Raw genomic sequence first — 27,286 nt, forward strand, 5'->3', positions numbered from 1 at the left:
ATTAGATTACACTCACACACACATTATTTATTCATCCAAACAAGTGATTATGAAGTGCTTACCATCTTGCTAGGTATTAAAAATACAGAGAAAAATAATACAGTCATTACTGTGAAAATGCTCACAGTTTTCTATAGGAGACAAACTTATAGGAGTGGAAATATAAAGAAAACTATTTAAATAAATATATGAAGTACTTAAGTATACCATAGTACCAAGCAAACAATAAGCTAAATATAAATGTTAGCTATTAACAGTTTAATTCTCTGTTTGTCCCCCAAAAGAAATGAGATTTTAGGAGTGAAAACTTTGATAAGCAACCTAAGGTCAAGTATGAGGCATCCAAAGGTGTAAACTTTAGAAATAATGAAAGCTTTTGCTCTGATGAGTAGTTTATGTAAGCTGAGGGTGGCAATTCACTTGCTTGGGATGACAAAAATCACATTTTATATCTTCCATATGAAGATAAAATATTACAAAAAAATATGAGACATTCTGCTATGGGAAAAATGAAGGTATCCAACCCACTTTTATTAAGCCTTTGCTTTGTGGTGAATGATGCTAATCCCCACTCCTGTCTCCTCAGGAAATTTTCAGTAAAACTTAAATTGCTGTGTGTGTGTGTTGCTAATGTTCTGCATAAAGCTGGCACTGGTAGAAGCTTCCGGGGGAGGGAGTGAATAGAGGATGGAGAGATTACCACAAGGTTCATAAACAAAACAAGAAAAAACAAAGCAAAAGTATATCATTTATAGGTGGAAAATAAAAGAAAGGTGAAGGTGCAAGAGGAGCAGAAAAACAAAGGAAAGACAGCTCTATCAATATGGGGAGGTCAGGAAAGGTATATAAAGTAGGTGATATTTGAGCTGAATCATAAAGAACCAGCAGTTCACCAGGGAAAATGGCTGAGTGGGAGTGAGGAGTGAGGGATTAGTGTGTGAAGAAGAGTGTTGACTGTAGCATGCCAATTCTGATAATTAAAAGTAGTTAAACTCAGCTGGGAAAGAAGCTGCAGAAGGAGCAAGAGAGAACACAAGCAATAAAGCATCAGGAGCTCTTTTTTTTACAAGGGTAAAATCCAGCCATCTTAGAAATGAATCAAAATAAAGTATCCAGGAATGGGAAATCAGAGCATATGAACTAACTTTTCATTGTTTTTCACGGGGTTTTATAAGAAGATAGTACAGGCCTTGGCCTGGTAGCTCAGTTGGTTAAAGCATTGTCCCAATACACCAACAATTGGGTTAGATCTCCAGTCAGGGCACATACAAGAAGCAAAAAATGAATGCATAAATGAGTGAAACAAGAAATCAGTCTCTCTCTCTCCTCTCTCCCCCCTTCTGTCCCTCTCTCCCTCTTCTCTCTCTAAAACTCAATAAATACAAAATTAAAAAAGAAGGCAGAACACATACATTGACTTTATACTTCACCATTTTTAAAACAAGTCTCTAATTTGTGTACTTTTATGTTGTTCTAGGTTCTAGCAACCTACCTACAGATTATGATCTCCTCATTTTCTACAGCTTTCAACACCTAAGGGTTTCAGGAGTAAACAGATCACTAACCAGCAAGACTGTTTTCCTGAATATACTCCATAAATTCAATATCTTGGTTCTACAATAGGTATCCTCATCCTGGCTTTCAAGCAGAAAAGTAGGCAAGTTTCTAGAATTACAAAGCACGGCTTTTTCAGTTAAAAAAAAACCCTCTGACTAACAATGAACATTTTCTTTGATTTTCTTTGTTGTGCTTAGTAGCTTAGTCATTTCTCTTATTTATCCCTCATGGAGAAGACCAATGATCTTCTGTACCATATTCACATATTTAAACCACCCTAACTTTCATTTCCAAAGGCTGAATAACTTTAACCACTTCTTACATATGTAATTTTCAGTTCTTTAATGTTTTGTCTACTTTCATAATTTCATGAATAAACCTGCCATATCTTGTTCCAGTTGTAGGGATTGTCATCCTGTAAGAAGTCTCTCCTGTGAAGTCTAGACCACATTCATATTTGTGCTTCCTCTCTTAACTGCATAGCTTCATCTGAATTTTATCCTGGGTAGTGCTAATACAAACATTTTAGTCTCATCTTCCTTATTTGCTGAATGTTTCATAAAGGCATCTTTATATTTTTGTATGAACTACTATTCTTGCCTTCTTCTCTCTTTGAGTCTGGGATACCAAAACTACCTCTAACAAATACGAGGAGAAAAGCAATATAATTATGTCAATAAATAGCTAGAAATCATTTGATAATATTCAGCAGCTATCTTAAGTGAAACTCTCTAACAAGTGAAACTCAACACAAGAATAACAAAATTCATCTTAAAGACTATTTAACCAAAATTTAACAATAAACACTAAATATACTGAAACCCTGAAGCCACTTCCATTCAAATAAAGAAAAAAAAAGGCTACTTGCTTCACCACTATTGTTTTAACATTGTCTTTAAAGTTCTAACCAAAGAGATGAGACTCCTATAGTCCATAATTGATAAAAATACAGGAAAAAAGATAAAAATGTCTTTATTTCAGATTTAGGAAACAGAGTTAATTAGAGATTTCAACTTGGTAACTAGACTCAAACAAACATTTTAGCAATATTTCACTAATGTAATAATAACCAATTATTAGTGCATATGGAAGAAATAAATCCTATTCATAAAAGCATACAAACAATGAAACATGAAGAATAGATTCATAATAAAGGTATAATATCTTCATAAACAAAATTTAAAACCATGCAAAAGAGTAAGAACTTAAAGAGTTACAATTTCAGTGTTTTGTGATGGCAGATATAAACTGCTAAATAATTTTAAAGTTCATATGATAAATAAAAGGACAAAAATGTTCACAAAAAATACTGAAAGAGTACTTTCCTTACCAGACATTTAACAGTCTACAGAGATGCCATAATCCATGTAGCATGACATGGTGACTGGAATAGATAAAATATCAGTAAAAATAGAGTCAAGAAAATCTTTACTTAGAGGATATAATACATGACAAAAGCGACAAAAGCCACATTTCAAATCAGTGGGAAAGCACACTTTATTAAATGGCATTGATAGTTGGCATCCATGCAGGAAAAAATAAAGTAAAACTTTTATCTCACACTATATGCAAAATGAACAAAATTGTATTTTTTAAAAGCTGCCAAAAATAAAATAATATTAGAAAATAGACTATTTTAACAACTCTGAGGTGCAGAATGTTTCTTAAGCAAAACAGCCTACTCAGATGCTTAGGGGTTTTATAAAATTTGTACTTTGCTTTCCATGTATATTTCTCACAGTTTTTCAGAGTTAATTCTATAATTAAATGCATTTTATTCTATTTCTACACTATACTGTGAAATATTTCACTTGATCTTCTATAAAATTAATTCTGCATGATAAGCAAGGAGATTATTTTCTTTTTCAGCTTATTTACTAAGTTTGGTAGAATTTTTATTTTTTTTGAGTTCCATGATACTTTCAGATACTCTTCTTAACTGCTTTTCTTCAATCATCTTGAAAGCACATGTTCCTCATTTTGTTGAAGTTTATTTCTACTTCTTATATTATTTCCAATTAAATGTAACCTTATTCTTCAAGGTGTCCAATTCTTCTTCCTCATCTAGAATATTCTTAAATCAATTGTGAGTGTACTTTCCCTCTCTTGTCTGAAATATTTTTGGAAACACTGTTTTGAAAGCAGAGGAAAATGCACCATGTATGACCCAGCTGTGGCTGTTCTGGGTTTCACAGTCAGCACTTTGTACAAGTTACAACCTAGTCCATTGGTAGGGCATACTTCTCCAGTGCATAAGGTCTTGGTGCCACTGCACATTCTAAAGCAGCTTTTCTCTAGTTCTTCTCAGGACAACAGGATTAGAAGGCCCCTCCAAGTGAAACAAACAGCAAGATTTTACCTGTAGTAGCCAAAGTCACATTAGCTGCTTTAAAAATGTAACAGTTTAACGCAACAGCAGGTTGCTCTTGTACCAATCCAAGGTAACTGTCTCTTGTAAGTACACAGCTTTCCTCCACGTGGCGATGCAGAGACCCATACCCCTTCAATCTTGTGGCTCCGACATTGCCTATGTCCTCAGAGGCTTCTCTAGTCAGCCAACAGATGGAAAAACAGCATAAAGAAGTCACACCTGCTTCCTAACATCCTTGACCCATAATGACACACTCCATTTTCTTTCACATTCCATTTATGAAAACTAGACACAGGCTCCACTTAGGTGCAAGGAAAACTGGGAAATGTCATCTGGATAAGTAGCTGTTTCTCGGCAATAATTCCTTATTATTTATGGGGAGCTCAATTTCAGTGAACTATTAAATACCTGTGTCATAGTATCCTAGTCCTCAGAGAGAATCAAGGCTTCTACTCCATCCCTGGTCCTAAGTCTCTTACAATATAGGGTGGGGCAAAAGTAGGTTGAGTGTTGTTAGTACACTAGACACAGAGTTTATTTCTGTATTATTATTTATTAATTGTTGTGTTATTTTCCACACAAACAACTCTAAACCTACTTTATTTCATGCTGCACAATGAGGCAAAACACTTACTTTTGATTCCAGAAGTTACTAAGGAACAAGAAATCACTATGACAAAGCCAGCGAAGAAGAGATTGCATAGCACTTAGAAAAGTATAAAAGTCCATAAAAGTTAAGTGTTAGATGACAAGGGCACAAATAAGAATGTTTCAGAAGTTAAAATAAAAGTAGTATAGCATTTTGGGGAGTGTATTTTTTTAAGAGAAAAGGTTTTTTAAAGTATCTCATTATTATATAAGAACTATAAGAACAGTAGAATGGTGGCTTGTGATATAACCTTAAGGAAGACAAAGATTGAGAAAAAATATATAACCAAGCCATGTGAGAGTCATAAAAACTTTGTTTTAATAATATTTCCTTCAATCAAATATACTCCAGTATCTACTATTTAGTGAGCTTTCCATCTATCCTTAGTAGTGTAGCAATAAACTGCAGTTCAAACTGCTTGGGGATTTCATTTTAGAAGCTATGTGGGAAAATACACCCCTATCAATATTTTGTGTCAAGCACTCAGGAAATGTGAAACAATTTCCCTCACCTAATTTGTTTAAATCATGCATTCTGAGTCTTGGAGAATAACTTACTGGGAGATTAAAGAAAAAATACAAAGGCTGTTTTGGGTTTTTTGATTAACATAACTAATTACTATATACAATATTTAAATCCTATCAATTAGGACTTGTTTAAACTTTAGCCATGAATCTTGAAAGTTCTCTGTCAAAGCAGGCATTTGCTCAGAGAATTTATGTTTCATATGGTAACTGAAAAGACTCTAAGATCACTTTAAAGAAACAGAAAAAGAAAATGCCCTTGTGAAGCAATGATGTTTCTCATTCATGTGAATTTATGAAAAGCTTATGGTCAACGAATAAGAGACCTTACAAGACTTCACACAATATCTATCACAACCTCACTCACCAGACCAGACTCACTTCAAATCCTTCACAATAAAAGAAACTCAGCATGGGAAGTTTGCCAATTCTTTTTGCCAAGTTGGCAGAGCCCTGAAAGTTTGAATGGGCTTCTCGATGTATAAGATAAAAGTAGGCATTTAGAGTCTGTGAAGCCTCCCTGGGCACAATTAGACCTTAGGTGAAATTCCATCAACCACTGCCATTTGCACATTATGTTAGGTATGGAGATGGCACAACAATTTATGGTTATGGCTACATGAATGTTTTTGGCTGTGAAATCAAGACAGAAAAAATATTAAAGTAAACATGAAGCAGGAAAGGCTCTTCCCCTCTAAAAGATGTTATTTTTCAGCTTTGATATTTTACCACTGGCTACATATAATGTGAGGCATGGGAGAACAAACTTGGTCTCAGACGAGAGCAACCCCTCTCAGGTCAAGCACACCTATGTGCACGAGAGAGACAGGTAGAGACCCAAGTGACTAGAATTCCTCCCTGCTCCCTGCTTTATCCACCAGGAAACACTGCTTCTGAGCTATTTCCTAGCTTCTGGGGGCAAGGTTTCTGTTCATGTATAAATGAGTAAGCAATTAGAATTCTTTGTGACAAACTTTAATTTTCCTCCCTCCACTTTTAACTAACAAATATTTCATTCAGTCAGCCTAACAGGGCCCTAATGCCACCTATGCTCTACAGATGGCTCAGCCCCACCCTTCCCCCAGTCCTGTTGTTGCACACACAGCATCTTATTCTCTGACAGTGGGAACTCCCTGCCTAGGAATTCAGTGATCTTTCTGGTCAGATGACATATGCAAAATGCTTTCTCAAGGACTGGAAAACAAAGGACAACTCACTTGTTATGTGATTTCTATAAATCACTTTGAAGGTTTTCCTTGCATTTAAGTTTTCTTGAAATATATCCGTCTTTTGAAAACAAAATCTATCTATTGCTCTAGCTAATATCATAGATAATGGGGCTGCACTAGATACCCTTCCCTCTGTCTATGTATTTAAATTCACTTTTGGCTCTTCAATTACAGTACTGTGGACCTCTCTAGGAATTCCTGCCAACCAGAACAGACTTTTTGTACCTCTCTGTCTCATTAATGCTCCATCTCATTTCAAATCCAACTGAATTCCTCACTGCAGACTACATCCCTTATATAATAAACAAGTTGAAATAAATTTACTCTTTATTGAATTGTGTGGCACAGTGTTATGTAGCAAGTTAGGGCAGAGGTGCTGTGGAAAGCTCTACAGAGAATGAAATTTCATTGTACCTCACAATGTTCAAGTATTATTGTGTCCTAGAGAAGGCAGTCAAATCCCCCATGAAGCAATGTGTACAACTTTTTCCCAATGTCAGCAGCTTGGCATAAAATCTAAAAAATAGTTGGAGAGCTATCAAAGTTGTGCTTTTCATAAACCAAACTCCACAGATAACATGTTTATATATCCCAAGTGTGGTTTAAAGTTAATTAATTAAGTTTTATGAGGTAAAATATATTTCAGAATATTTCAAATTATCTCTAACAAAGACAATTAAAGCCATTATCATGATTAAAAAATACAAACCAACCACAGATATTAGCTGGACTAGAAACACTCCTTTCCCCAAAAGAAAATACATGCGCATACACAAGGCCTGTCCATAAAAAGTGCAGCCATTGTTAATAAAAAAAATATCACTTTGTGTGACATCGATATAACCTGGAAGTCAAGGAGTCTGGACTGGAATACACATGTGTGAACAATGACAAATTCACTGTACTAGTCAGTGGGGGAGGTAGACGTCACTGAATGAGTATGTGTGCTGTGCAGCCGTTACATTCAAAATGACTGAGCTAGTAGAGCAATGAATCTGCATCAAATTTTGCATTAAACTTCAACATTCCTCCACAGAAACTATTCTGAGGATTCAGAAGGCCACAGCTGTGGACAATTGGCGACTGGCAGCTTCATCACAACAAAGTGTCTGCTCATGCATCATGTCAAAAATTTTAATTTTTTCCTATTCAAAAAATAATCCTAATCTTCCACTTCATTCCTGTCAACTGTTATCTTCATCACTATTCAGACTGTCTCAGACTATTGAGACAGTCTTCCTCAATAACCAAATGTATTAGCATAAGGAAAAGCAGTGTACTATCAAACAGTTAAGACCTGGCATTCTGTCATTCTGTCTTGACAAACATAGCCAAGGATGGTGAGAAATAGGGCAATCATGTAGGTAATCTTAAATTATCTTCTGACTTAACAAAAAAGAAATGTTTACCAACCTGCAGTTCTGGAACTGACTCCATTCAGTGTTACCATACCATACACTCCCTGCATCTACCTTTTCTCGGCACTTATCTGTAATATCAGATTATTAAAAATCTCACACCTTTAGCATCAGTGTCTCTATGAAACTCATATAGAAATAACATTATGAATAAACAGAATTTTAAAAATAAGTTCCACTTTATGAAAACACTTGTCATTGAGAGGACCTTATGTATAAATAGGGAAAGCAAACAGAAGTTCTTTGCGACCTCTGAAAATAAAACTCTGTGATATAGACTGGATAGTCAGCTGAAGATAAAGGAGTTACTCTATTTTTATATCTCTTCTCCTTCTTCATCTTCTTCCATAAACACAATCCAATTATGAGTTCTGAGACAGGATACAACTTGCTCCAAAGTCATTACATCATTCCATCATTTCCATCATAATCTTGCTTGTGATCCAAATTACTCCCATTTAATGATACTAAAATATTCAGAGAGAGAATTAAAAACTGGCAACTTTTCTGCCTCAAATTCCTTATGAAAAGGAGGTAAAGACAAGAATAAATAAATAAATGAGTTCTTTTCAGTTTGGTGATTTTTGGGGTAACCATCTAGATTTTCATGTTTCTCTCCTTATTAATCACAAAATATTTAAATATATGTATTTATATTAATCCAGGAATTATAGAGTATATTCTGAAACCCTAAAAGACATTTTTCTTTTGATATAGTTTTCTATTGGCATTTAGCTTAGAGCTAAAGAAAAATTGCTTTTAATCTGATCAAATGTAATCCTTGAGCAAGTTCAAAAGGCTGCCACAAATTTAGAAAACTTAAGCACCATTGCTAAGAAACTAGAAAGCATAGGACTTCCCCAGTGAATTAATCTATACCCTAAAATAATCTGAAGTAATTTTTAAATTAGAGATGTTTTTTCTTATATTTCTAAATAGCTATTTGCCAATAAAGTTTTTTAAGGAATTTAAATACCAGATTAAAGTAAAACCTACAGTTTTAATATCTGAAATGTAAACAGATCGAGTGCCTTTTATTTATCCATTTTAGTTATAGTCCTTTTCATTTGTATGATTGGTTTTAGTATATTGAAATCACAATGTACACTAGTTTCATATTCTGTTATTTTTTATCATTAGGTACAGGGTATTCTGTAGTCTGAAAATTATAAATCTGAACGTTTACATATAATCACAATGAGTATAAGGAAGCATATCAATTTATACAACTAATTCCCTACTATTGGAAATTTATGTTATTTCCATTTTGTTGTCTTAAATATGTTATAATAAAAAATGAAATTGATGCATGGCTATATGGCTACATGGACGAAGGTGATAGGACTAGTAGAGTAAAATATCAGTGGTATATCTGGGTGGTGCACATAAGGGAGTTCACTGTGGAGTCTTCAACTTTTCTTTTTTTTTTTTAGATTTTATTCATTTATTTTTAGAGAGGGAAGGGAGGGAGAAAGAGAGAGAGAGAAACATCAATGTGCGGTTGCTGGGGGCCGTGGTCTGCAACCCAGGCATGTGCCCTGACTGGGAATCGAACCTGCAATGCTTTCATTCGCAGCCCAAGCTCAATCCACTGAGCTATGCCAGCCAGGGCCAACTTTTCTATGTATTTGAAAATTATCATAATAAATTAATGCCTCAGCAAATACATATATTTATTTTGTAAAACATCAATTTCATGAGAATGAGACTTTTTGTCTAATTTATTCATAGATACATTGCTAGTGCCTAGAACAATACCTGGAAGGAAGCAGTATATGCCTTATAATGTTTTCTTGAAAGTGAAGAATTTTAGTATTATAATATGAAAATCAGGATTCTCTCCATCTCTCAGTTTGTTGTTGGAATTTATTGCAGATTGCACATATTTGGTTGTTTAGTGACCTTTCTAAACAATTTGGTTATAAACTGCATTCTTTGTCACTGAGTTCTCTGGTATGTTTGTGACTGATGTGATAAAAATTTCCAAATGTTTGAAGCTAAAATAAAAAATAATAGCAAAGGAAGGAGAGAGAGGAGAAAGAGAGAGAGAGAGAGAGAAGGAAGGAAGGAAGGAAGGAAGGAAGGAAGGAAGGAAGGAAGGAAGGAAGGAAGGAAGGAAGGAAGGAAGGAAGAGAGGGAGGGAGGGAGGGAGGGAGGGAGGGAGGGAGGGAGGGAGGGAGGGAGGAAGGAAAGAGAGAAGAGAGAGGAGAGAAGGAGAAGGAGAGAAGGAGAGGAGAGGAGAGGAGAGGAGAGGAGAGGAGAGGAGAGGAGAGGAGAGGAGAGGAGAGGAGAGGAGAGGAGAGGAGAGGAGAGAATATGCTCCATCTTTCAGACTGGCTCATGTTGATGCACTCCAACACTTTTTAAGTTTATTTATAGCTCTGTCTTAGCTTTTACTTCCTTCTTTCACTGAGCCTAAAGTTGAGACAGAGGTGAAAGCCTAGAATTTTTAATCATTATTTTACTGGAGGAATAAAGATTTGGAGTTCCCTATACTGTCATTTTTGATGATGTCCTCTTTTGCATTAGATAAATATTTTTACTTTACTGTTTAAGATTAACTCTTGATTTTTTACCTTATTTATTTTAGGTTTTTTTCTTTTGGCTACTCTAGCTATCACAATGAGTCTTAATTTAACACAATTACTTCAGATCAATGTGAAGTTAATTTTGGTAAAATATATAAACTTTGCTCTACTATATCTTCATTCCATACCCTCTTGTCCATGCTATTAGTCCATTTACATATGTTAGAAATTAAATAGTTATATCTTTTAAAATTAATAGAAAAATGAGATAAATATGTTCTGGTGAAGATGGAGGCATAGGTAGAAAGCCTTTGCTGCCTCACACAACCAAAAGAAGGATAACAACCAATCTAAAATCAATAAACAACCAAAATCACCAGAAAATCAAACTGCATTAAACTCCAAAAACCAAGGAATTAAAGAAAAAAATCAACCAGAACAACCAGACTGGTAAGGTGACAACGTGGGCCAAATCAGAAAAATCTGGACAGGTTGCAGGGGGGTGGGGCTGACTGCCAAGCTCAGCAGAGCTGCATGGGAGGGGCTGATTTAAATGGAAAACTGAGACTTGGAGCTGACTGTGGGCTATGGCTGGGGTTGCCCCAGTGAGAGATACTTCCAGTCTGTTACGAGAGTCTGTTGGAAAGTGTGCTAGAGACAAGCAGGCAAGCTGCATTGTTCCCTTTCTGGTCCCTGTCACACAGGCACCACAGCAAAAAGGGTTGCCCTGCCTGGGTGAATACCTAAGGCCCTGCACCTTACAACTTATCAGGTGCTCCAAGACAAAGAAATATGACCCAAATGAAAGAACACAGCAAAACCTCAGAAAGAGAACTAAGCAATGAGGAGATTGCCAACCTATCTGATGAAGAATTTAAAGCCCTGGTAATCAAAATGCTCACAGAACTGACTGAGCTTGATTGAAAAATGAAAGAACAAATGAAAGATACCCAAAATGAAATAAAGCAAAATATTCAGGGAACCAACAGTGACAGGAAGGATCCAAAGCAACAACTTGGAACATAAGGAAGAAATACAAATCCAACTGGATCAGAATGAAGAAACAAAAATACAAAAAGTTCAGGAGATGGCCAAGGATTCTCTGGGACAACCTGAAATGTTCCAATATCCAAATTATGGGGGTACCAGAAGGAGAGGAACAGCAGCAAGAAATTGAAAATTTATTTGAACAAATAATGAAGGAAAACTTTCCCAATCTGGTGAAGGAAATAGACTTCCAGGAAGTCCAGGAAGCCCAGAGAGTCCCAAAGAAGATGAACTCAAAGAGGAACACACCAAGGCACATCATAATTAAGTTACCCAAGGTTAAAGACAAAGAGAAAATCCTAAAAGCAGCAAGAGATAAGGAGACAGTAACCTACAAAGGAGTTCCCATAAGACTCTCAGCTGATTTCTCAAAAGAAACCTTATAGGCAAGAAGGAGCTGGAAATAAGTATTTGAAGTCATGAAAGGCAAGGACCTACATCCAAGACTGCTCTATCCAGCAAAGCTTTCATTTAGAATGGAAGGGCAGATAAAGTGCTTCTCAGATAAGGTCAAGTTAAAGGAGTTCATCATCACCCAGCCCTTATTATATGAAACATTAAAGGGACTTATCTAAGAAAAAGATCAAAAATAGAAACAATAAAATGACAACAAACTCACAACTATCAACAAATGAACCCAAAAGAAAAGAAAAACAATGAAGACAAAAACTAAGCAAACAACCAGGACAGGAACAGAACCAGAGAAATGGACAATGCAGACAGGGAGTTCGGTGGGGAGGGGGAAGGGAGGAACAGTGAGGGGAAAAGAAGAAGAAGCATAATTAGTAGCCATAAAATACATGGGGAGAAATGAAAAATGGTATAGGAAACAGAGGACTCAAAGAACCTATATGTACAACCCATGGACGTGAAGTAAGGGAGGAGAATGCCGGAGGGTTGGGGGGTAGGATGGAGGGGGGATAAAGGGGAAAAAAATGGGAAAACTGTAATAGCATAATCAATGAAAAATACTTAAAAATAAAATAAAAATGAGAAAAATATATTTATAGAGTCTTTTATATCAACCCACATATTTATTATTTCCAGTGCTTCTCACTTTTTTGTGGTTTCACATTGCTATCTGGTATAGTTTTCCTTTAACTGAAAGGACTTTAGTGTTTCTTATAGGAAAGGTCTGTGTCTTTGTCTGAGAGTGCCTTTATTTTAATTAAATTTTTAAAAAGTTCTGGTGGGTTTTGGATTCATGGTTAGAAAGCCCCTCCCTGCCATTTTGGCACTCTGAATATGTTATTCCACCACATTCTGTCCTCGACTATATGAGAAGTTTGCCATTAATCATATTGATGACCCTTTGTACATGGTGACTTCTTTTTCCCTTGGTTTTTCCCTAATTTTGTCTTTGAACAGTTTTCCTGTTGTGTGGATCACTTTGAATTTATCTTAATAATGGTTAAGATACTCTTAATGGTTAAGAAACTCTTGGAGTTTCTTAGATATGTGTATTAATGTTTCTCATCAAATTTGAGAAGGTTCTTGGCCATTAATCAAATATTTATGCTTTCCCTTTTTCTATTCTCTTTCTGGGACTCCCATTACACACATGTTGGTATACTGATTCTTTTTTAAAAAATTATTTTATTGTCATTCAATTACAGTTGTCTGCATTTTCCCCTCACCATTCCTCCCACCCCAGCCAAACCCACCTCCCTTCCTTGCTTCCATCCTGTCCCTTGGTTTTGTCCATGTGTCCTTTATAGTTATTTCTGAAAATCCTTCCCCTCATTATCCCATCCCTCATCCCCTCTAGTTATTGTTAGATTGTTCTTAGCTTCAATGTCTCTGGTTATATTTTGTTTGCTTTTTTCTTTTGATTATGTTCCAGTTAAAGGTGAGATCATATGGTATTTGTCCCTCACTGCCTGGCTTATTTCACTTAGCAAAATGCTCTCCAGTTCCATCCATGCTTTTGAAAAGGGTAGGAGTTCCTTCTTTGTTCCTGCTGCATAGTATTCCATTGTGTAAATGTACCATCGTTTTTTTATCCACTCATTTACTGATGGGCACATAGGTTGCTTCCAACTCTTGGCTATTGTGAGTTGTGCTGCTATGAACATTGGGGCACACAGGTTCTTTTGGATTGTTGTTTCAGGGCTCTTAGGATATAATTCTAACAGTGGAATTGCTGGGTCAAAAGGCAGATTCTTGTCTCACAGCACTATGAGGCTCTGTATATTTTTCCTTAATTCTTTTTTTCCTATGTTCTTCAGATTGGATCATTTCAAGTGAGCCACCTTCAGAGTCCCTGATGCTTTCTTCTGACATCTTGAATCTGCTCTTTACCCTCTCAGGGTTCTGAATTTCAGTTATTGCACTCATTAAAGTCAGAATGTTATAATTTCTATCTTGTTATTGAAAATCTCTACTGTTAGTCCATTGTTGTCAGACTTTTCTTTAATTATTTAAACAGTTCCTTTTAGTTTCCTGAATATATTTATACCAGTCGTTCTGAACTCTTGTCTGATAAATTTAACATTATAGGGATAATCAGTGTTTTTAAATGTTTTAATTTATTTATTTTTTGAGAGAGGGGAAGGGAGGGGGAAAGAAAGGAAGAGAAACATTGATGTGAGAGAGAAACATTGACTAGTTGCTTCTTATGCATGGCCCAACAGGGGACCAAACCCACAACGCAGGCATGTGCCCTAACTGGGAATCTAGGAATCAAACTGGTGACCTTTCACTTTGCGGATCAACGGCCAGCCAACTGAGCTACACTGGTCAAAGCAGTAATCCATGTTTTAATTAGCCCTTCAGACAATTCTGATGCACGTTCAAGTTTAGAAGCGCTGATTCAAAACATATTTAATGATAATAATTGTTGAAGTTTTCTATTTGAAGGGAAAATAATCCAAATATAAGACCTTTTTAGGCATTTTATCAAGGTCACATATTATTTGACAAAAGATTAATGAAGCATTGGTGTATCCTTTGAACTTTTGGGTCCAATGACTGACATGAATATTTTTCTATTTTTAGGAAAAAAGTTAGTGTTGCCTGATATGTACAAAGATGTACTAGACAGGATTTAAGAGCAGCAACCTAAATGTTATCCAGATGTACAACCCTGGAATTTTCAAACTTGTGAGAGCTGAGATTTAGTACTTTTGCTTTTCTAAAAAATGTATATGTCCCACTATTACCATCTTTCTTCATTAAGAAAAGACTTGGATATTAGAAGATAATGAAGATGTATTTTTGTACAACCAGTATATATGTTCTTAAAAGCTACATTATTTATAAGGCATAAGACAATTCTTCTTTTAACCACAGTATCCTTATAGTAATCATTTTGTAATTATGATGCCCGTATCTACATGAATATATGTTTAAACAATGTGTACTAGAAAAAAAGCTAACTTTAGAATGCTTATAATATAAAATGTATGTATGCAAAGTTTTAAAGCAAAGCTATACTACCTATCATTTATAGATACAAATGTATATAGGACTATGACAAATAAACAGAAAGTTGTGATCAAATGCAATGATAACTACTATCTGTGTGGAGCAGATATAGAACTGAGAAGTCAAAGATTTCAACTTTATAATGTTTTATTTCTTTTATTTGAAAATATGACAAAATCTTCACAAATTCTGAGTACTGGAAATCCTATTTGCTTATAATGAAATATAGGGAAAGCTCTTGGGCTAAAGAATTGATACCTCACTTGAACTGAGAGATAATTTTCATAAAGAAGTGCAGGCAAACCTAGAAATTACTGATTCTTCTGTTCCCAGAAATAACTCTGAAGGTTAAAAGCTATTTCCAGAGAGTGAGAGTTAGACATAGGAATGAGACATGGAAATTCAAAGAATAAAATTTGTTATCCAGAGAAATCAGAAGAGGAGGGTTTGGAGAAACATAAATCTTTGCCCACATCCCTATTCCTATAATTAATTCCAGGTTAATTTAAATTCATGAATTCACATTGCAATGGTTAAAAGATGGGAATGTGGAGTCAGAAAGTCTCAGTTAAAGTACTGCCAATATTTTGTCAACCTGACCTCTCTTAACTTTCAATCTTTCATCTGTAAAGTCTGAATAATAACAATAACTATCTCCTAGGACTGTTGATAAAATTTAAGGAGATAACACATGTACCACCCTTAGTATACAGCCTGGCACAGAGCCAGTACCCCATAAATGTTAGTTATTGTCATTCCTTTATTTTCTGTAAGAGCTGGTTGGTAGGTACCCACTATAAGTCAGACCCTCTGCAGGATTCTGAGGATACAGAAAATGAATAAGATAGATATAGTCTGTGCCAGTATAGAATCTATAAATTAGAAGGGAAGAGAGACAGTTACCTAAAAAAATACTATGACAAGAAAAAACTTTGATGTAGTCACAGCAGGGAGTGTTGGAGTCCTAATGGGTCTCCATATGCAGAATGCCTGCTGGAAGACTGCTACCTGGAGACCTGAAGGATGAGCCAGAATTTATATGATGAAGAGAGCAGGGGTTTTGGAGTGACAATGTGGAATCATTCGTAGTTTAACAAAATTCAACTACTGAATTATGCTTTTTCTAATCATAGTTTCCATAAATGAAACTTGGAACTTTATAAATGTCTTTGTGTCTATGTCCTGCAAAGCTGCCCCTACAGGCACTGACATCGTATGTACCACACTTGTGAGTCTGAGGCCATGGGTATGTTCAACCTTCAGGAAGTTGCAGATATTGAGGGACATTTAGCTCAGCACAGGGCTTTGTGCCCCTTGTAGCTACTATGTTGGTGAGAACTAGGTTTAGTTCATTTGTCAAAAAATAACCCTATAGCAAAAGCAGAAGAAGTGTTTTTGCTACAAGCTCCACTCCTGACACATCACCTCCTGCTTAATATCTCCTAGAGAATGTTCCAATTGTGCATTTCTCAGTCCATCTGGTTCTTCCTCCCAGTTGCTGGTAGTTGAGTCCATCAACATGCCCTACACGTAGTTCTGTTCAGGCCTGCTGCCAGAGCCAGTTTTGGAGACACAGATACTTAAGCAGCTTTAACCTTCTCTGAGTGGACACTTAACTCACATCACATTTTCAGACCTGGAGTCTGGATATGAATGTCAGTGCTGACCTCTGAACTCCAGATTGTGCCAGAATTTCTAGTGCTCCCATTCATACCCAGGACCGAGGGTCCCAGTAAGAATACCAGGTCTTCTCTGCCAGCCTCTAAGTTACAGCAAACTCACCACCCTCCACCTCTTGTGTGCCCAATAAGCTTCTGCTGGGTTCCTCCTTCCTCATTCCAAGCCTGGCTGCCTGCTGGACATACACTTATATGGGCCATTAACTCTGCTCAGCGGGATCCCTTGCTTCTTCTCAGTGGCAAGTAATTGCCTGAAGGAAATGCTGCTGTTTCTTGTTCCTTTTCCTGTGCCTCAACTAAAGGATGTGTTTTGCTAACCTTCCCCTGGCCTGGTAATGTTGCATGAAACTGGAATACTTCACACTCTAGAATATAATAATTTCTGACTGTGGCATGTAAATGCTTGGGAAAAAGAAGGTTCCTTACAACAGTCACTACACTTACAGAATAAAATGAACTTCCAGAATTAACTTCTATCAATACTTATATGTAAAACTATTGGGTTTATTTAGGGTTAATTAAAGCACCATTATCTATATTATCTTCTCACAAAAGAAATTCTACTACACACAGACATTTGCATTACTGTTATCCAACAATTCAGGTTATTCCTCTTCATTTGGATATAACATCACCATATCTTACAATTATCCAGCACCTTTCATCTTTCAGTTTTAGACTATAAAGATAATAATAATGACAACTACAATGATAATTATGTATCTAATACTTTGTGTTTGAAAAGCACTTTACAAAGAACAATTAGTTGTGCCGCCTCTGTAAAGTAGTTATGTTACATTGTAACTATTTTTTCTGAGGAGGAAACTAGGACACAAAATAGTAAATTTGTCCTAACTCATAAAAAAATTAATTAATGACTTTTGGGCAAAGACAGAGCTGCAGCAATAAGTGATCATGTAAATCAAATGAAATTCTGAGTGACCACAGGGTCAGCAATGTCTATGATCTTGTTGAATCTGTTGCCATTCAGAACTGGCAAGATCCATTTATCCCCACTGTATGTCTCCAGTCTGCAGATAAATGAAGGCATCTCCAAAGAACAGAATGTAATAGAAAGAGTTCCTAAGTCATAAATGCCAAAGTCAAAAAGATGATAAAAATAGCTTTCAAAGAAGTTTCCCCACCTTCTTTACTGTGGAGCCACAACAGATACAGTAAAGGAAAATATTCTCCCCCATAAACTGAAGGGATAGAGTCCCAGACAAGAAGAGGCTTGACCTGCAGTATTTTACTTCGACTTTCATTTCCTTCTATGCATTTACTTACAAGTCACATTGGAGTGTATTTGGGGATAAATGGTAGATATTTAAAACAGGGGCTCAATAAATTTTTCTTGGCATAATAAAGGTAAAAAAAATCTTTACCTTTAATACAAATAGATAAGCTACACAAGCATTGTACGACAGCTACCATATAATTAGGTAGATATATAGACATATTATGACAGCAGTGTAAAGTACTTCCTGTCTCTAAATTATTTGTCTTTAGATATGAATCTGTGCTTCTAAGCATTTTGGTCCCATTTAGCTAGCCAACAAAGTGGGAGAGCTTATAAGTCCAGAATGTTGACCAAGGAATTCCCACTTCTGAAAGAGGACTCTCATGACTTTCAGTGCTTCAACTATCTTGTGATTGTTTAGTCCTATGTTGGGCATGATTTACTTATCTAAACATTTCTTGACAGAATCACTTAAACTTTACATACTTTTTTGCAAAAAGTTAACTATAAAACAAAAATAACAGTAATGTAAAATAATATTCACCAATTACAAAACTATATTTGAAAATATATCCCCCCAAATTAAAATAGAAACAAATGAACTTAAGTGAGTATATAGTTAAAAGCCATGATTATCACTGTTGGTTGTGACTTAAATTACCTGGCTCAGGTAATGTTTATCAGTCTTCTCCAAAGTCAAGTTCCTCACGTTTTATAATTTCTGATAATGAGATCATTTTGAAAGGGGTGTGTGTGTGTGTGTGTGTGTGAATACTTTGTGGCCTGGGTGTCGAACACACACCTCCACAGTTTGAATTTGCCTCTTATAGTAGCAGTAGGACCAGTGTTTATGTTTATAAATATAACCATTGTTTATGTTTATGTTTATGTTTATTTATGTTTCTTGCAGTTGGGATTCTCAGACACATAGATAGTGTAAATTTAAGTACCAAACACACAGAAGTTGTAGGCTTGGGATCCTAAATTTTAGGGGATTCTTTCTTGTAGTTTTCTTAAGCCAATGAAGATATTTTTCAATTTCACCATTCCAGTGAAAGTATAATAATTTGAAGATCTTAGTCTAAGTGAGGATCTAAGCTATAACCTCTTATGTTAGGCAGTCCTATCTCCTTTCTCAAATGATAACTAGTCACATAGCTGTTCATATCCAATTCCCCATCACATTTATATTCTATGAAGGCACATAAAGTATATAGTTTACATTATAGTTTTAGTTCACATTATTTTTCAGTACTCCCTTATTTATGGCACTTGAGAATCCTCACCCCTTTTTTGCAAGCAGAAATACTTAAATTAATTTTTATTATATTTTACCCATTATGTGTGAGTTTGTTATAAGAAAGTTTTTTGCTTTCCTCAGTCTACCATATTTTTAGAATCTAGATTTTTCTTCGGTCTTGCTGGGTCTCTATCCCTCCAATAATACATATGTGAAAAATTCCTTCTCATGTTATCTGTTATGCAAAGATATCACTGTCATTTATAATTTTTAAGACATAATGATTTATATTATTAACAGGTAAAACCCATTGCAATGAACATAGAATATTTCTTAACATAACACAATGACAGATTTAACAAAGACAGATTTAACAAAGATAAGTTAACTCATTTAACTTATGTGCAACTAAAATTTTGAAATAAAGTGAACTTCAGCTATGAAAGCTTAATAGTAAATGCTTTCACTTTGCTTTACATCTAAAGGTTGAGCAAAATGATCACACAAAGGTTTTGTGGAAGACCCACGAGCTAATGAAGTGAAGCATATGTCAGAGAAAAGAACCAATTATCTTTAATAGTGCACAAAATTATTAACCCAAAATGTGATTATTTATTTTAATGAAACATAAAAGAGAGGTTATAGGTGGCAATGCCCATACTTCTAAGTAACTTACCATTTTTATGTCTTAATATTTGAAATTAGAAGTATATTACAAAATCAATTCATTGTTTTCAATTAAAAAAAACTTCAATTAAGTCAAGTATTAACAGTACTGTCCACAATTTTTTGTTCATTGCTTTTCATGCATAAGGGAAAGAGTTCAACATTATAGCCAACCTACTTAAAAACATTCCTAAAGCATGTATGTCCCTGTTCCTATTCTTAATAAATGTCAAATTTCATTAACTAGCACATTATCACTTTAAAGTTTGTGAATAGGTTTTTTTAAAAGATTTTATTCATTTACTTTTAGAGAGGGGGGAAGGGAAGGAGAAAAAGAGGGAGAGAAACATTGATGTGCCAGAGAAACCTCAATCAGTTGCCCCTCACACATCCCCAACCAAGGGACCTGACCTGCAACCCAGGTATGTGTCCTGACCAGCAATCAAACCAGTGACCTTTTGGTTTGCAAGATGATGTCCAACCCACTGAGCCACATCAATCAGGGAAGTTTGTCAATAGGTTTAAATAAGAAAAATCAATAATGACAATAATATTTCCAATCAAAAGATTTAACTGGTTAAATACCTGCAATATGACAAAACAAATGAGACAAGAACATTTCCCTCTTTTCATTTAATTCATGGAATGCAATTTTCTGCATTTCACTTTCCCATCTATATAAATAAATATGTTCTCTCTATCTCCCAGGGTTTAAAAAAATATAATCATTACTTCAAAGAAAACTATGAGATCCTGGCTACATAAACTGTTTTAGAAATAGAAATTAATATAATTCTTAAAATAATCACTACATACATCTGTATGTGACCCTCAGGTTAACTGGTATATATTTTTTTAAGTTATATTTTTTTCATTTAGAGATTATCTAAAGATAAAATTATCTTTCCACAGCAAACTGGTCGAACTGAAATACCTGGTAAGAATATAGGATGAGAGACAGTGACAAGTCAAAATTAAAATTAAATAGCTACTATATGTGGTAGAAGCTGCCAAAGCACTACAGATAAATAATAAAGTCTCTGTTCTCAAGAAGCGTATGCCCTAATTGAGAAATGCATCCTTTCAGGTTTGATCAGTTATGGCCAGAATGAGAAGGGCATTTAATCTGCACAGGGCTGCCCCTTTGACAGGATTTCAGATGGGGCAGTTTCACTTAGAAGGGGGAATAGGTATGCAGTCAATATGATAAATAACTTCAAAATTTAGCTTTAGAATATAGGAATAATGGTGACAGCAATCAGAGCTGAAATAAACAAGGTATGTCCTTGGAATGCCTGTTACAATAGGAAAGTTCAAGCACAGACATGGGCTGGATTTCACACCTCTGTCCTTCCTCCACCTGGACCTATCTGGAAGACTTAATGACAAATGGCAGGCAAGATTAGGGCAACCAGTGCTCGGTCACACTTCTTAGAATAGAGCTAGACAAGCTCATGTGGAATGAGGAAAACATATACTAGAAGTCCAACTGGTGTGGGCAGCTGTAGAGTTGGTACCTAGACTGCGATGCAGGTGAAGTAATCGGGGGAGAAGGAAAGACCGGGAGAAGCTGGTGTTGATGACCACCAGGCTTCGCCCAGGTTGTTCTGGTGGAGCGGTGCTATTGACACCACTAGCAGCGGAGTTGCCTTCTACTCCAACACTGCTTACTCTGTTTTAAGTGGCACGCCAGATGGTTAGAGGACACTGTTTAACAAAGGTCTTGAGAATATGACTGCAGAAGAGTGAGGAGATGACTGAAGAGAATAAGAAATCTGTAAAATATCTATTTCAAACAGTAGGATACACAACTATTTAAATAGGCCATTTCCTTCCACTCCTATAAAATGCTCAGATTCTCCAAGATTGCTCCAGTATCACCTCTTTTGAGAAGACTTTCCTGACCACTCCAAGATGTTGACTTCATCTTCTCTGCTTCATTTTTCCTGTATTAAAAACCTTTAAAAAAAACATTCTAGTTCTTAAGTAATGTATAGATATATATACTTCTAACTGCATTTCATATACTACTTCAATGTCAGTATGAGAGGCAATCAATACATGATGTTGACTGAGAAAAGGAAAAAAGAAAAAAAATTTAAAAGGAGAAGAAAAAAGAGAGGGGAGAAGGAAAGACGAGAGAATAAGGGTTGGTTAGTTTAGTGTGTAACTGATTGTTGTCAGACTCGGCTCCTGGTCCTGCATCCCCTTTCCCTCTCCATCCTCATATCTGAGCCTCCTGGTGTCCTTTAGGGGCCTAACCACCTACAGTGCCCAGGATCAATCCCACCTGAAGCAGTCAAGATTTAAACCTTAATATCTATGGTTTAGCATCACATCCCTTCCTGCAGCTCTGTTCCTAAGACTGGGTCCCTGCCTGACCAACCAGGGCAGAGCTCCTGAGTTTTTCTTACCATGTTTCTCTCTCTCAGGACTGAGAGACTGTTGCTATTCCCAAGGCCCAGGGCTGGGACCCCTCCACCTGCTGAGGATAGGCTAGCTAGCCAGACATGTTTGACTACCTGCTTTAACTGGCCTTGGTCCCTCACTGCTGACCATTATCCTAGATTCCTCCTGGAATGTCCAAGGCCTGGCCAGATCTCAAGGTTTAGCAACAGTGAAACACAGAATCATTGTAGGGATTTTGATCAGTGGAGTGATTGACACATGCCAGGAGAAACCATTCTGTGCGGGGAGGGGAGGGTAAAAGGGCACTCCACTCTGCTTGTGAATGTTTAAGAAATAACTCATGAAAGCATTCCTACTGATACACACTTAAAACATCCTTTAAACGTGTTGTTTTTCATGTTAGGAATTCTTGGTAGCAACTCTGTTTTTTGTGTGAAAAGAGTAATTTTCAGGATATCTGTTCTGCTTTTTTAAAAAGGAATCTGATGCTTGATGACCATTATGTTGATGTTAAAGTATTGTTTTAATTTAAAAGACTCATGCAAAAAAAATCCTTGGAACACCTAAAAGAACATAGGATTTATAAATGTTCAGATAATTCAGCCAAACAGGGACCAAGATTGGCCATGAGGAAAAGGCTGTGTTTACTACCAAATCGATAGATACACAGTAGAGACTGAATTAATACTTGTTGAATAATGAACAAAGATAACACTGATGGCACCTCTTGCATCACACCGAACAGTTTTATGATTTTGCTGTTTTTAAAGCATGCATTTTGGCACCCCATCCAAACTGCTTTAACATATGCATTGACATTAGCAACAAAAAAGCATTAGGAATTCTCTCTCAAGCAGAACAGTCCAAACAAGAAATGAGAGAGTTCAGAGGAGTGGTAAGTAACCCCAGTCCACTGAACCTTGTCAATCTGTGGGCCCACATTAGGAAACACAAGGACAGCAAGAAGCCTTCAGAGGTGGTGAAGGCCATGCATTCCATCAGGGACTGAGTGTTTATTTAGTGGTATTTGCTTACACTTAGAATTTTTAATATTAACCTGTCACAGGATCACCTCAAGAATAAAGTGCAGAATTATAGTATTGATACAAATATATGTCGTATATGTATATGTATATATGCATGATTAAAACAGCAGTCCTGTGTAGTTATATGCATTAAAAGCCAACCTAAATTGCCACTCTGTCAGGAGATGTCAATTTAAATGTCTAACATTATGCCTCAGGCTTCAGCACTCAGGAGCCTTGACAGACTGTAAAAGGAAGCAAATCCCATCAACAAGGTTCTGTTTGGCCTCTATCATCAGATTCTGGCCTTATGTTAGTTATTGTGACAATGAAAGGAAAAAGACATTATCCAAAGTAAGAAATGGTAAATTTTATTCTGTTCAGCTATGTAATGACCTGAAAGGAACTGAGGAATTACCTTTTAATTATTATTACCATTGTCTCTCTAATTCTGCTTCTTGGCAATTTAAAGCTGACTGCAAAGATTAGTTTTTATTATATATTCTAAAAGTACAACGTCACAGAACTTTGTTTATATGAAACATTCTCATACAGATGAATGAACATGTATTTAAAATGTAATGTATTCTAAGACAGAACCTCAAATACACAACAACGGTATGTAAATTTAGGCAGCAAATCCAAAGGTACCTTAAACAGTGCCATTGTACAATATATACTTTCAAATTATCAATTGGGCTTGAGATTGGTGAAAACAGGGCGAAGAAAAAGCATCATCTATATCTCAGTTGCATGTTTTCCTGTCTTCTGTTTCATTTTTTGTGGTGTAAACAAAGTTACCTACCTGTGCATAGAAAAAGCAAATATGAAGAGCAAAGATATATTTAAAATCACAAAGCAAAGGCAAAGAACCCTTGAGTGTGAATCAACAATCTTGTCTTTTCATTCAATCTTTGGCTTTAATAATAATAACAATAATAAAGTAACAATAAAATAAATAAAGCTAATTTCATTTGAGCACTGTGGCAGAAACAGTGCTTTGTATCTCCCACTATTTCTCTTCTGGGAACTCTGGAAGCATCCATTTTCCTCAGTCTTCCTTGTAGGTATGTTAAGAGTCATATGCCTGAATTCTGACCCATAAAACATGAGCATAAGTGATGTAAGCCATTCCCAAACTGCTTTATAAATACATCCCACAAGATCTTCTCTCTTCCTGTGACATCTCAGCAGACACATATCACATAGGATATGTGGCTCAAGATACAGAAACAGCCTGGGTCTCTGTGCTACCACATGTGAGAGCCTGAGTAGGAACCACCCATCCTACTAAGATGGTGGTGAGCAAGAAATAAATCTCACCTTATTAAGACACTAAGATTTTCAGGTTTATTTGTTACCACGGCATAAAAGGACTAAGTTAGAAACTAAAATTTACCTGTTGTATAAATCAATGTACTATTCAACTATTATACAAAATACTATTGGTAGCAGTAATGAAAGGTTTATAAAAGATTAATAGAAATTCTAAGGTTTTTGACATTATACCATTACATAGGCAATGTAAAGGCTTCCTGGAAGGTAGAATCCAGTCACTATGGACCAGCTACATACTTAAGATATTAGTAGATGTGTCTGCAGTTAACAAATCTGGAAAATAGAAACAGAGATGATCCATTTTACCATGCATTTCAACTGAAATGACTAGGTAGTTGTGATCTCATCATCTATACAATGAACTACAGTCAGCGACATTAAGTTTCTAGCAAGAGTGAACTCTGGCCCAAAGATGAAAATTCACACCACTGTGTTATTATTTCACTTTAAAATCAGACCTAAGAAATTAAAGGTGACCACTTTTTAAAATCTCCTTTTAGGACACCTCTGTTCTTGGTTATAGGCACTCAAAAAAGAACAATACGATGCTAAAATTTTATAGGTAATATACTTTTATATGAACTGATTTTGTCTAAGCTTCAAGCACTACTTATGCAGAATTTGGAGAAACCCCACTACAGACCTGGGGGAAAAAACCTACTTAGGGTACCATTTTAATGTGGTATCAAATTTTCTTGATCAAATTGCTTAGCCAATCAAATAACTAGTCCCTTTAGAGGCCTTTGAAGGGATATTAATTTAAGTCAATAAAAAGAATCCTTGATTAAATCCAACAGTATTATATCAACTTAAAAGCTCCTTATTGGATGATTATTAGGTTTTACTTCACAAATATCACTGACAGGATTAAAAATATTTGCTATAGAATCAGAAGGCCAAAAATCAGTTCAAAGAAGGCTAAAAATATTCCTAAAATTTAATTTTTAAATATAGTCTTTCAAAAATCAGACATGTACTTTATGGCAATCTTGATGTCTCTAGACATGAATAAATGAATATAAACCTGTCAATGACCTACTTTAATGGACAAAATTACAACCATCTTAAATACTTTTAATTTACCTTTATGATGATGCTAACTTGCTGATTTTAGAATTCATAAATTAGAAATTATGGCAATAACTGCATTCAACAAAATCAATCAGATATATGTCCTACAGGATAGTAAAGTATACATGTCTGGTAAACAGAAAATGAGTTTGCCTATCCTGAATGTCTTGCCATTGCTAAAAATTCATAACACATTGTTTCACACAGGTTAGAGGAAGTATAAGGAAGTACAGGCCAAGTCATTAGAGTTAATTATATAAACACCAACTATGCATATATATATATATTGAAACAAGGCAGCTTGACAAGTCTTCCTGAACAATAGCCTGCCTCCTACTCTGCCCTACCTCCTTAAGAAACAGAATACTTTTTTAAAATATGTAAACACATTAATTTCTGGAACAAAACTGCATGTATCCATGAATGAATATTTGTTCAAGTTTAAGAATAATGTGAGACTTCTGGAAACCTGCTTTACAAAAACTGACATCTTTTGGGGTCCACCTTTTTATTATTGGCTTTTTTCCTCCTCCTGACCCCCAAATTTATGATGACTAGGGATTCATTGGCCATCATGGACCCTAACTTTCATGCACTAGGAAGGAAGAGCAGAAAAGTAACAGCTTGAGTGATCTACAACACCAGGAAATTACTACACAGTCATTCTAGTTCACATCTACACTACTTTTACATGAAACAGTAATATATTTCTATCTCCTGTAAGCCACTATTATTTTGGATTTTTCTCCTGTGGGCAACTAAAGTGATTGTAACTAATATAATCAATCAGTCAAGCCAGTTTATAAAAATAGCCAAGAACAATAAATTAATTGTCTAGCTAATGTGTCTGTTGTTTAACTTGATGAAATTGTTCATATAGACTCCATTTTAACTTTATCTTATCTAGTCAAATTTGTTTAAATACTAAAATGGCTTGCAAGAAAATCAGCACTGTGTAAATTTATTTTAGTAATCCTTACTTAATATATTACAAGAGATCTAGAGATGAAATTTACTGGGACTCCAACTAATAAAAAATAATTCCCTCTATTTCCCTAAAACACAAAAAAATTACAATGAGAAATCCCATAGATTTATATTTTCTAAAATAATTTACAGAGGAAGAAAATAAATACTCTGCCATAGAATATTCACTTCCATGTGATAATATGAACAGCATTTTCTAGTTTAAACTTTTTCTATTATTCCTATTTCTAATATATTTTTTTGAAAATCTATTGATTCTTACACAGAAACAATGTTTTAAATTGTAATTGCTAAATAAAATTACACTGAAACCTCCTGATGAAGGCAAGGGAGTTTTTTAAAGGCTTAAAGTTCTGTGCAATCATGTTTACTTCAACCATGTATGTGAAGAGAGAGAGCAAGAGGGTGAGGGAGAAAGAGTAAGAGAGAATACAAACCTGTATCTATCCGGGTCTTAAGTAAAAATGACCCTATTCTACTGCATATTTTCTCCTTTCTTACTATATTAAATAGACTGGGGCTAGGAGAGCTTTCATCTTTCAACCCAGAAATAAAAATAATAAATAGGTATAAGGTGGTAGTATCAAAAATAAATTATCAGTACAGAAGTCTCTTCCTCATCTCACTGTGATCTCTTTCTCCTTTAAACAGGCTAAAAGAAAATCAAAGTGCCAATACTAATTTCTTTTTTATTTTTCACACCAGCAAGCAGCTGATATATTAAGCACTCAGACTACGAAGTCATAATTTTTTATATTCATTATGATAAAAAAAAGTCTCCAAATGTATTCAGAGCGACTCTTGCAATAGGTGTTCATCACAACAGCTTATAGCTGTTACAGCTTATGCCAAAGGTAGAAATACAAAGTTCAACAAGAATAA

The 27,286-nt window shown here is 35.4% G+C and overlaps 1 protein-coding gene across 1 annotated transcript in view; it reads right to left on the reverse strand.

The window, feature by feature from the left end:
- Positions 1-27,286, reverse strand: part of MACROD2 (mono-ADP ribosylhydrolase 2) — a 2,132,804-nt gene that overhangs the window by 1,597,575 nt on the left and 507,943 nt on the right. The window lies entirely within an intron of this gene.

Source organism: Phyllostomus discolor, chromosome 9 (genome assembly GCF_004126475.2).
Source record: "Phyllostomus discolor isolate MPI-MPIP mPhyDis1 chromosome 9, mPhyDis1.pri.v3, whole genome shotgun sequence".
NCBI lineage: Eukaryota > Metazoa > Chordata > Mammalia > Chiroptera > Phyllostomidae > Phyllostomus > Phyllostomus discolor.